This window comes from Penaeus chinensis, chromosome 35 (genome assembly GCF_019202785.1).
Source record: "Penaeus chinensis breed Huanghai No. 1 chromosome 35, ASM1920278v2, whole genome shotgun sequence".
In the NCBI taxonomy this organism is placed as follows: Eukaryota; Metazoa; Arthropoda; class Malacostraca; order Decapoda; family Penaeidae; genus Penaeus; species Penaeus chinensis.
Genome location: NC_061853.1, coordinates 33,514,569 through 33,521,964, shown reverse-complemented (window position 1 = coordinate 33,521,964; position 7,396 = coordinate 33,514,569). Strand labels below are relative to the sequence as shown.

The window sequence follows — 7,396 nt, the reverse complement described above, 5'->3', positions numbered from 1 at the left end:
GGGCGTGGCGATCAATTGCGCCTTCGATAAACTCTTCTTGCAGCAATCACTTAGCTCTCTCGATTATTCACGCCTTGCAGCAGAATGACGTATCAGAATAATCTACTTTCCAGCCCAACGTACGAAAGAAATTGAGGGTTGATCTTTCATATGGCGTGGTCATCTCCCATTCCGCCACCGACGGTTGTGTTTACTTTCATCAGCTGACTGCCTGGGGCGCTGGGTCGTCTGGGTAACGCTCCCCCGATGCCCAAGGACCGCCTTTCTCGCTCACCTATATCTCGCTGTTTGGAGAATTGATAAGCGTCTTTAGCTCGCTACCATTCTTGAATGTTTAAGTATTGTGGGAAGATAAGCATTTTAAGAAAGAATTTATTAGGTCTATAAACTTTGGTTTTGTATATTGTCCCTTCGAGACAATTAAGTTCCCATGGTAATGGCTTGCATCTTTATCTGACACGCTTTGCTTGTTTTGGGCTCAGTAATCTGAAAAGCAAAAGATAACTTGTTTCGCTTCTTTTTTGGCGACGAGCTTCTGAATGAGCGGCAGCAGGTGAATAAGTGAAAGTCAATTGTCCAGTGAATGAGCGGCCAGGCGAGGAGGGGAGGGGGGGCGGGGAAGGGGATGGACTAGTGGGACCGAGACGATGGAAGGATGTACAGCGTGTAGGATGTGCAGAATACAGCCTTCACCCAAGAGGACGCCGAGTAAACCTTTCCGTCACTATCCTTAAGATGCAAATTGATGGTAATTCGACTCGTCTCCGGCGCCTTCTCCGCGGTCGCCCCCGGTCTGGTGCGGAGATAGGGTGGGCGGGGTGCGGGTGTGAGGCTGTTACGGGGCTGGCGGGGCGGAGATGGCACGGGAGAGGAGGGAGGTGAATAGGAATTATGGTATTGACATGTGCGGCGATGGCAGGCCTGCTGAAATGGCATACGTAAATACCAGTCTTTATTTGGTTGCTTCTGCCGGCTAATACCCCCCTCCTCCCTTTCTCTCTCTCTCTCTCTCTCTCTCTCTCTCTCTCTCTCTCTCTCTCTCTCTCTCTCTCTCTCTCTCTCCTCCCTCCCTCCCTCCCTCCCTCCCCCCTTCCCTCCCTCCCTCCCTCCCTCCCTCCTCCCTCCCTCCCTCCCTCCCTCCCTCCCTCCCTCCCTCCCTGCTCCCTCCCTCCCTCCCTGCTCCCTCCCTCTCCCTCCCATTTCTCTCTCCCTCTCCCTCCTCCCTCCCTCCCATTTCTCTCTCCCTCTCCCTCCTCCCTCCCTCCTATTTCTCTCTCCCTCTCCCCCCTCCCTCCCTCCCATTTCTCTCTCCCTCTCCCTCCTCCCTCCCTCCCATCTCTCTCTTCCACTCCCACTCCCACTCCCACTGCCTCTCCCTCTCCCTCTCCCCCCATCCCCCCCCCCCCCTCTCTCTCTCTCTCTCTCTCTCTCTCTCTCTCTCTCTCTTCTCTCTCTCTCTCTCTCTCTCTCTCTCTCTCTCTCTCTCTCTCTCTCTCTCTCTCTCTCTCTCTCTCTCTCTCTCTCTCTCTCCCTCTCCAATTATACCTGTTTCTAGGTCTCTTTTCGTATCACTTTCTCCCCCTCGAAAGCACTTGGCGATGACAAGGATTACCTCGCTAATAAGGGTCTTTGTGGTTCTGACATTATTCGCTCAAAAGGTTAGGTCTACACATACTTTTTCGAGTCACTGGTCCGTTTTAATTTCGTGCGCTGAGGTCTCGTCTCGTTCGTGAGATTTTTTTACTAAACAACCGAATTTTGAACAAGCCATCTAAGATTATGAAATATTAGGTTTGACATATAGAGTAGAATTTGAATCAAGAAATTCCTTCACGTTCACCCGTTTGCTCGAGAGTGATGGTGATAACGGTACAATGTAGCATCGGCGAATACAATTAAACTTAATAGATCAGTGTCAAAAGGGCAGGCGTGAAGACTTCGGAAAATGGAAGAGGAGGAACGAAGAAAAGAGGAGGAGGTTGAACGGAAGGGGGGAAAAGAAAGGTCGAGAGAGGTCACAGACCAGATGAACCACAGGTGAAGCAAGGTTAGCGTCTGAGTGCACCCGATGGCGTGTTGTCGTTTTTTAAAGGCGCCCCTGCAGGTATTTGACTCGCACATGAGCGGGGTATCCGCCGTCGTGACCTAATGGATGCGCGCTTGACCTTGAAGGCCGTCGTCATGGCCAATTCGGATGACGTCATCGGGAACTGTTTATTTTGGCACTTATTATTATTATTGTTGTTGTTTTTTGTAATTATGATAGTAATGATGATGATAAGGATAATAGTTTTATGATGATGATGACGATGGCGGTGATGATGATAACAGTAATAACTGTTAGCAGCTATAACAACAGCAACAGCAATAGTGATCATGATGATGATTACAATAATGATAATGATAGTAATGATGATGATGATGATGATTACAAATATAATAAAGGTAGTGGTAATAATAATAATGACGATGGCAATTGTAAAATGATAATGATGTTGACAGTAACTGTACTTGAGCATTGCCATTACCATTCACTTGTTGTTTTGGGCTTGTGTGTCATTTGTTAACACACTTCGTATTTATAGCTCAGACTTGTGCCCTACGGGTGTAAGAGGCGATTTGCATGCATGTGGCCCTGTGACGTAAGATGGGTTTTGCGTCGACGTGGCCGGTGCGTGACGGCGAAACGGTTCGTTCCGTCATTTTCGTAAGACGCGACCATTAGCTCTCTGCACCACCTGTTTAACTTTTTGTGTGCGATGAGTTGGCTGAGTAAGAGACTTGGTGCTGTTGCATGTACGTTTATGTATGTCTGTGTGTACGTATGTACGTGTTGGTCTATGGAAAGTGTTATTGTATTATTTTTGACACTGTTCCTTATTTCCGGTCACGTGGGTTGTAGTTCCTATGAAGAACTTTGTCGAGATAGTTGGTTGTATGTGGATGTATTGGTGAATAACAGATCACGCCCAGGAGGCCTACCGACCATTGCCACGGCGGCGGAGGGCAGATGGGCTGCGATAGGCGCGGGGGAGAGCGCAGCGGGAAGGTGGTCACGGCGGAAATAACGGTGGTGGGGTCAGCGAACCGCCTCACGCTTTGCTCCAGGTTTTCCCCCTCGCCCTCCCCTGGCTTCTCCCTCCCCTGGCTCCTCCCTCCCCTGCCTCCTCCCTCCCCTGCCTCCTCCTCCCTCCCCTGCCTCCTCCCTCCCCATCCCTCCTCCTCCCTCCCCATCCCTCCTCCTCATCCCTCCTCCTCCCTCCCTCCCTCTCTTCCTCCTCCTCCCTCCTCCTACTCCTCCTCCCTCCTCATCCCTCCTCCCTCCCTCCCTTCCTCCCTTCCTCCCCTCTCTCTTCCACCCTCGCTCCCCTCTCTCTCTTCCTCCCTCGCTCCCCTCTCTCTCTTCCTCCCTCTTACCTCTCCTCCCCTCCCCCCTTCTTTCTCCTCTCCCCTTCCCCCTCTCCCCCCACAGCACTTAGAACTCCAGGCTGCATGACGCCTGCAAGCCGTATCTAGTTCACTTGCGGTGCGGATATTTTACGGGGCTGAGACTCGCGTATTGGGAGCTGCTTATTTCTGCCATTGGAGTCGTTTGTTTGTTTGTTTGTACATGAACGCATTGCTCTCAGTGGCTTATCCGTTTTTTAGGATCTTTTAGGGGTGTTCGGCATTCGCTGCGTATAATGATATCCATCCAGTGCAGTGGGAAGGTTTAGGACCCGGGGGAGGACTGTTCAACTCTGTCGTCGTAATCGTGCGAACCCCACGGCCGTCGGGACGTCGTAACCATCTTTTTTTTTTTTTCATTCGTGTGCTTGAAGTCGGTGGTTGTCCCCCCGCTGACCCGGTTCGGCGTTCGTACTGGTTTGGGTAAACATCCGGTTGGGGGGAAATTGGCCGCTTCCACCCAGGACGAAAGGGGGAACCGGGGCAAGGAGCGAACTTTGGACTCGGGCTTCGCTTCCGCTTCATCCACTTCGGTTGTTTCATCGTTGTCGATTAAATAATGAGTATTTCTATTCATCAATCCATCCAACTAAACAACCTATCTATCTATCTATCTATCTATCTATCCAGTCATTCACTCATTCCTTCCATCCATCCTTCCATCCATCCATCCATCCATCCATCCATCCATCCATCCATCCATCCATCCATCCATCCATCCATCCATCCATCCATCCATCCATCCATCCATCCATCCATCCATCCATCCATCCATCCATGCGCCAGACCTCCCTTCAGAGCCTCACTCAACTTGCGGAAAGAAACGGAAACACAGATCTATTTTCCTCCTCACGTCTAGTCATCATGCATGCTGCTTCTCTCCTCTTCTTACCTCCTTCCCTCCTCCCTCCTCCCCCCTCCCCCCTTCTTCCTCCCCCCTTCCTCCTTCCTCTTCCCCCCTTCCTCCCCCCTTCCTCCTCCCTCCTTCCTCCTTCCTCCTTCCTCCTTCCTCCTTCCTCCTTCCTCCTTCCTCCTCCTCTCTGTTCTCTTCAAAGCTTCCTGGTACGAAGTGTTCACGGAATCCGGAAACAGATTTGCGCAGATTCGCACAGATTCGAACAGACTTTTGTCGGGTGATTTTGAATCGAAAGAGTATGTAAAGAGAACGAATGATGATGATAGAAAAATGTTCCGATTTCCGGGGAGAGAGAAGGGCGGGCGGGCGGGCGGGCGGGCGGACGGTAGCGGTAGTGGCGGCGGCGGCGGCGGCGGCATCGGCTCATGCACTCGAGGAACACTTTCGTTTCCAGTCGAACGTGCTTCATTTGACTATCTTTTTTTTTTTTTTTTTTTAGGGGGGGGGGCTCTAAGTTTCTCTCTCTCTCCTTCCGCGGTGAGAAGATTTGATGGTAGAGTTTTGTGGATGCGCTGCTGTCGCTTGTTTTCTCTTCTAGAACAGCCTCTTCTTTTCTCTTGGCCTCTCAATTTGTACGTAATTGCTGCTAGTCTTCCATTTCTCCTCCCGGGAATTCAATTACAATCACACGAACCGCATTATCCGAAATTATTGGCTGCGTAATGCTCTCTCTTCGCGAATATGTACGATAAAGAAAATAAGCAACACAGATATGTAAGGAAAGAAAACAAACAAACAATAAGACTGGGCTCGGTGTGGAATCTGTGACGTTCTTTGGTTTCGAGTGTCGATGTCGCATCGCGGAAACTGCTACCCGGACTTTTCGTCTTGGTTTTCAGCATTTCAGGATCTCTCGTATCTTTATTTTTTACAGTAAAAAGATGAATATTAGAGTAGAGTTTGACGAAAAAAAAAACAAAAAAACAACGGAAGCCAGAAGGAAAAACTTGCCTCGTATCAAAGCTTACTTTCAGGTTCTGTGTCCACCGGCGTGAAGCTCCCTGGAAAGTGGCTCGCTAAGCTGCACTGATTGTACGACGCTAATTGTCCGTTCTCTGCAATTGCATTGTTGCTTGTGTCGTGCGCTTGGCGGAGAGACTGAATCAGGTTGCCGTGCGTTTTTTTTTAGGAGGACGAGTCCTGCGTGCTGCTTTTAAAAATGTTTTGGTTGCTGGTTTGGATTTATCGTGTTAAATTTGCGCGTTGTGACGTCATAGTGACATGTGAACGCGTTTGGGAAGCCAATGTATTCCGAAGAAGGTGGTCACTTCGAGGGAAAAAGATGTTTGTGGTTCGTCTCCTCTTTCTCTGTCTCTTCCACCTCTACATCTCTCCTCCTCCCCCCCCTCCTCCTCCTCCTCCTCCTCCTCCTCCTCCTCCTCCTCCTCCTCCTCCTCCTCCTTCGTCCTCTCATTCTCCTCTTCTTCCTCCTCCTCCTCCGTCCTCTTATTCTCCTCTTCTTCCTCCTCCTCCTCCTCCTCCGTCCTCTCATTCTCTTCTTCTTCTTCCTCCTCCTCCTCCTCCTCCTCCTCCTCCTCCTCCTCCTCCTCCTCCTCCTCCTTCGTCCTCTCATTCTCCTCTTCTTCCTCCTCCTCCTCCTCCTTCGTCCTCTCATTCTCTTCTTCTTCTTCCTCCTCCTCCTCCTCCTCCTCCTCCTCCTCCTCCTCCTCCTCCTCCTCCTCCTCTGTTTTTTCCTCCTGACCATCGCTCATCCCACCCTCCCGCATCACCCTCCCACGACCTCGTCCTCCCCCTTTTTCCTTTTCCTGCGTCCTCAGTCCCTTTCGCTTTCTCAAAATGGCGTTGGTACCTTTGTGTCAGGTGGGAGGCGTGCGGTGTTGGCAGCGCTGGCTGTTGGTATGCGAGTCCACGACCACTTCTCGGCTGGTGATGTCACACTACCACCTGCCTACCCCTCTTTCTCTCCCTTCCTCTCCCCCTCCCTCTCTCTTCTCACCCCCAATTCTCTCACTTTTCCTCCCTCCCTCTCTTACATCTTCCCCCCCTTTCCAACGACCCCTTGCTCTCAGTTCTTTCCCTTTTTTTCGTATTTCCTCGTCTTTTTCTCTTCCCCTTTTTTTCTTCTTACTTCTCTCTCCACTCTACTTCCCTAACTCTCTCCCTCCTTTTGTATCTCCATCCCTTCCTCCCGCAATCTCTTCCCTCGTGATTTCTGCGAATCATCTTTCATCACGTCAATATTGGCTGCGATATTGTCCCTGACCTTCCCGTGCGACTGTCATACAAGGGAGGGACTCACCTTCACGCACCTTTATTAGTGTTTTTTTTCTTCTTCTCTCTCTCCTGTTATTGTCGTAATTCTTCGTAGGTACATTATGGAGATTAATGAGACTTGGATTTTATTTTTATGTACGAACGGGGATATAATACGATAAAAAAATCATGAAAGGGAAGAGACAGACAGATCAATACAAAGAAAGCACGATTAGGGACTGCGGGATAATATACTGAGACCGAGACATGTGACATGGGCATCGTCACTGGGAAATCTGAACGTGGAATGAGTCACGGAGGGGAGGAGAGGCAGGAAGAGAGAAGAAAACGTGAAGAGAAAGAGGGGGATATTGAAGGAGAGGGAGAGAGAGATAGAAGGATAGAGAAGAAAAAAATATGAGGGAGTGAGTGATTTTGAGAGTAAGTTGATGCTTGTCTATTTTGTGCATATATGTCTCCTGTATTTTCCCCATCGTGGTTTTCAACCTGACATGAGGAAGACTGTTAATTGTTAATGGAGAAGGAAAGAGGATTGGGCGTGTCATGCAGGGTGGCTGCATCATTGTGGGAACAGGGAGGGAAGCAGGTGGAGAGGCGGGCGAAGGATTGTGCGTGGGTGGAAGGGAGGGAGAGAGAGAGAGAGAGAGAGACAAGAGACATTGATGGATTGAGAGGGAAAGAAGGAAGGGAAGGGAGAGGAGGTAACGTGTGAGGAATAAATGTAGAGAAAGGAGTTGGATAGGGTGATAAAGGACAAGGAAGAGAAGGATTATGAAAATGATGATGAGGACCATTAGG

At 50.0% G+C, this 7,396-nt stretch overlaps 1 protein-coding gene across 1 annotated transcript in view; it reads left to right on the top strand.

Moving 5' to 3' along the window:
- LOC125044494 (microtubule-actin cross-linking factor 1-like) overlaps positions 1-7,396 on the top strand; it is a 206,894-nt gene that overhangs the window by 102,341 nt on the left and 97,157 nt on the right.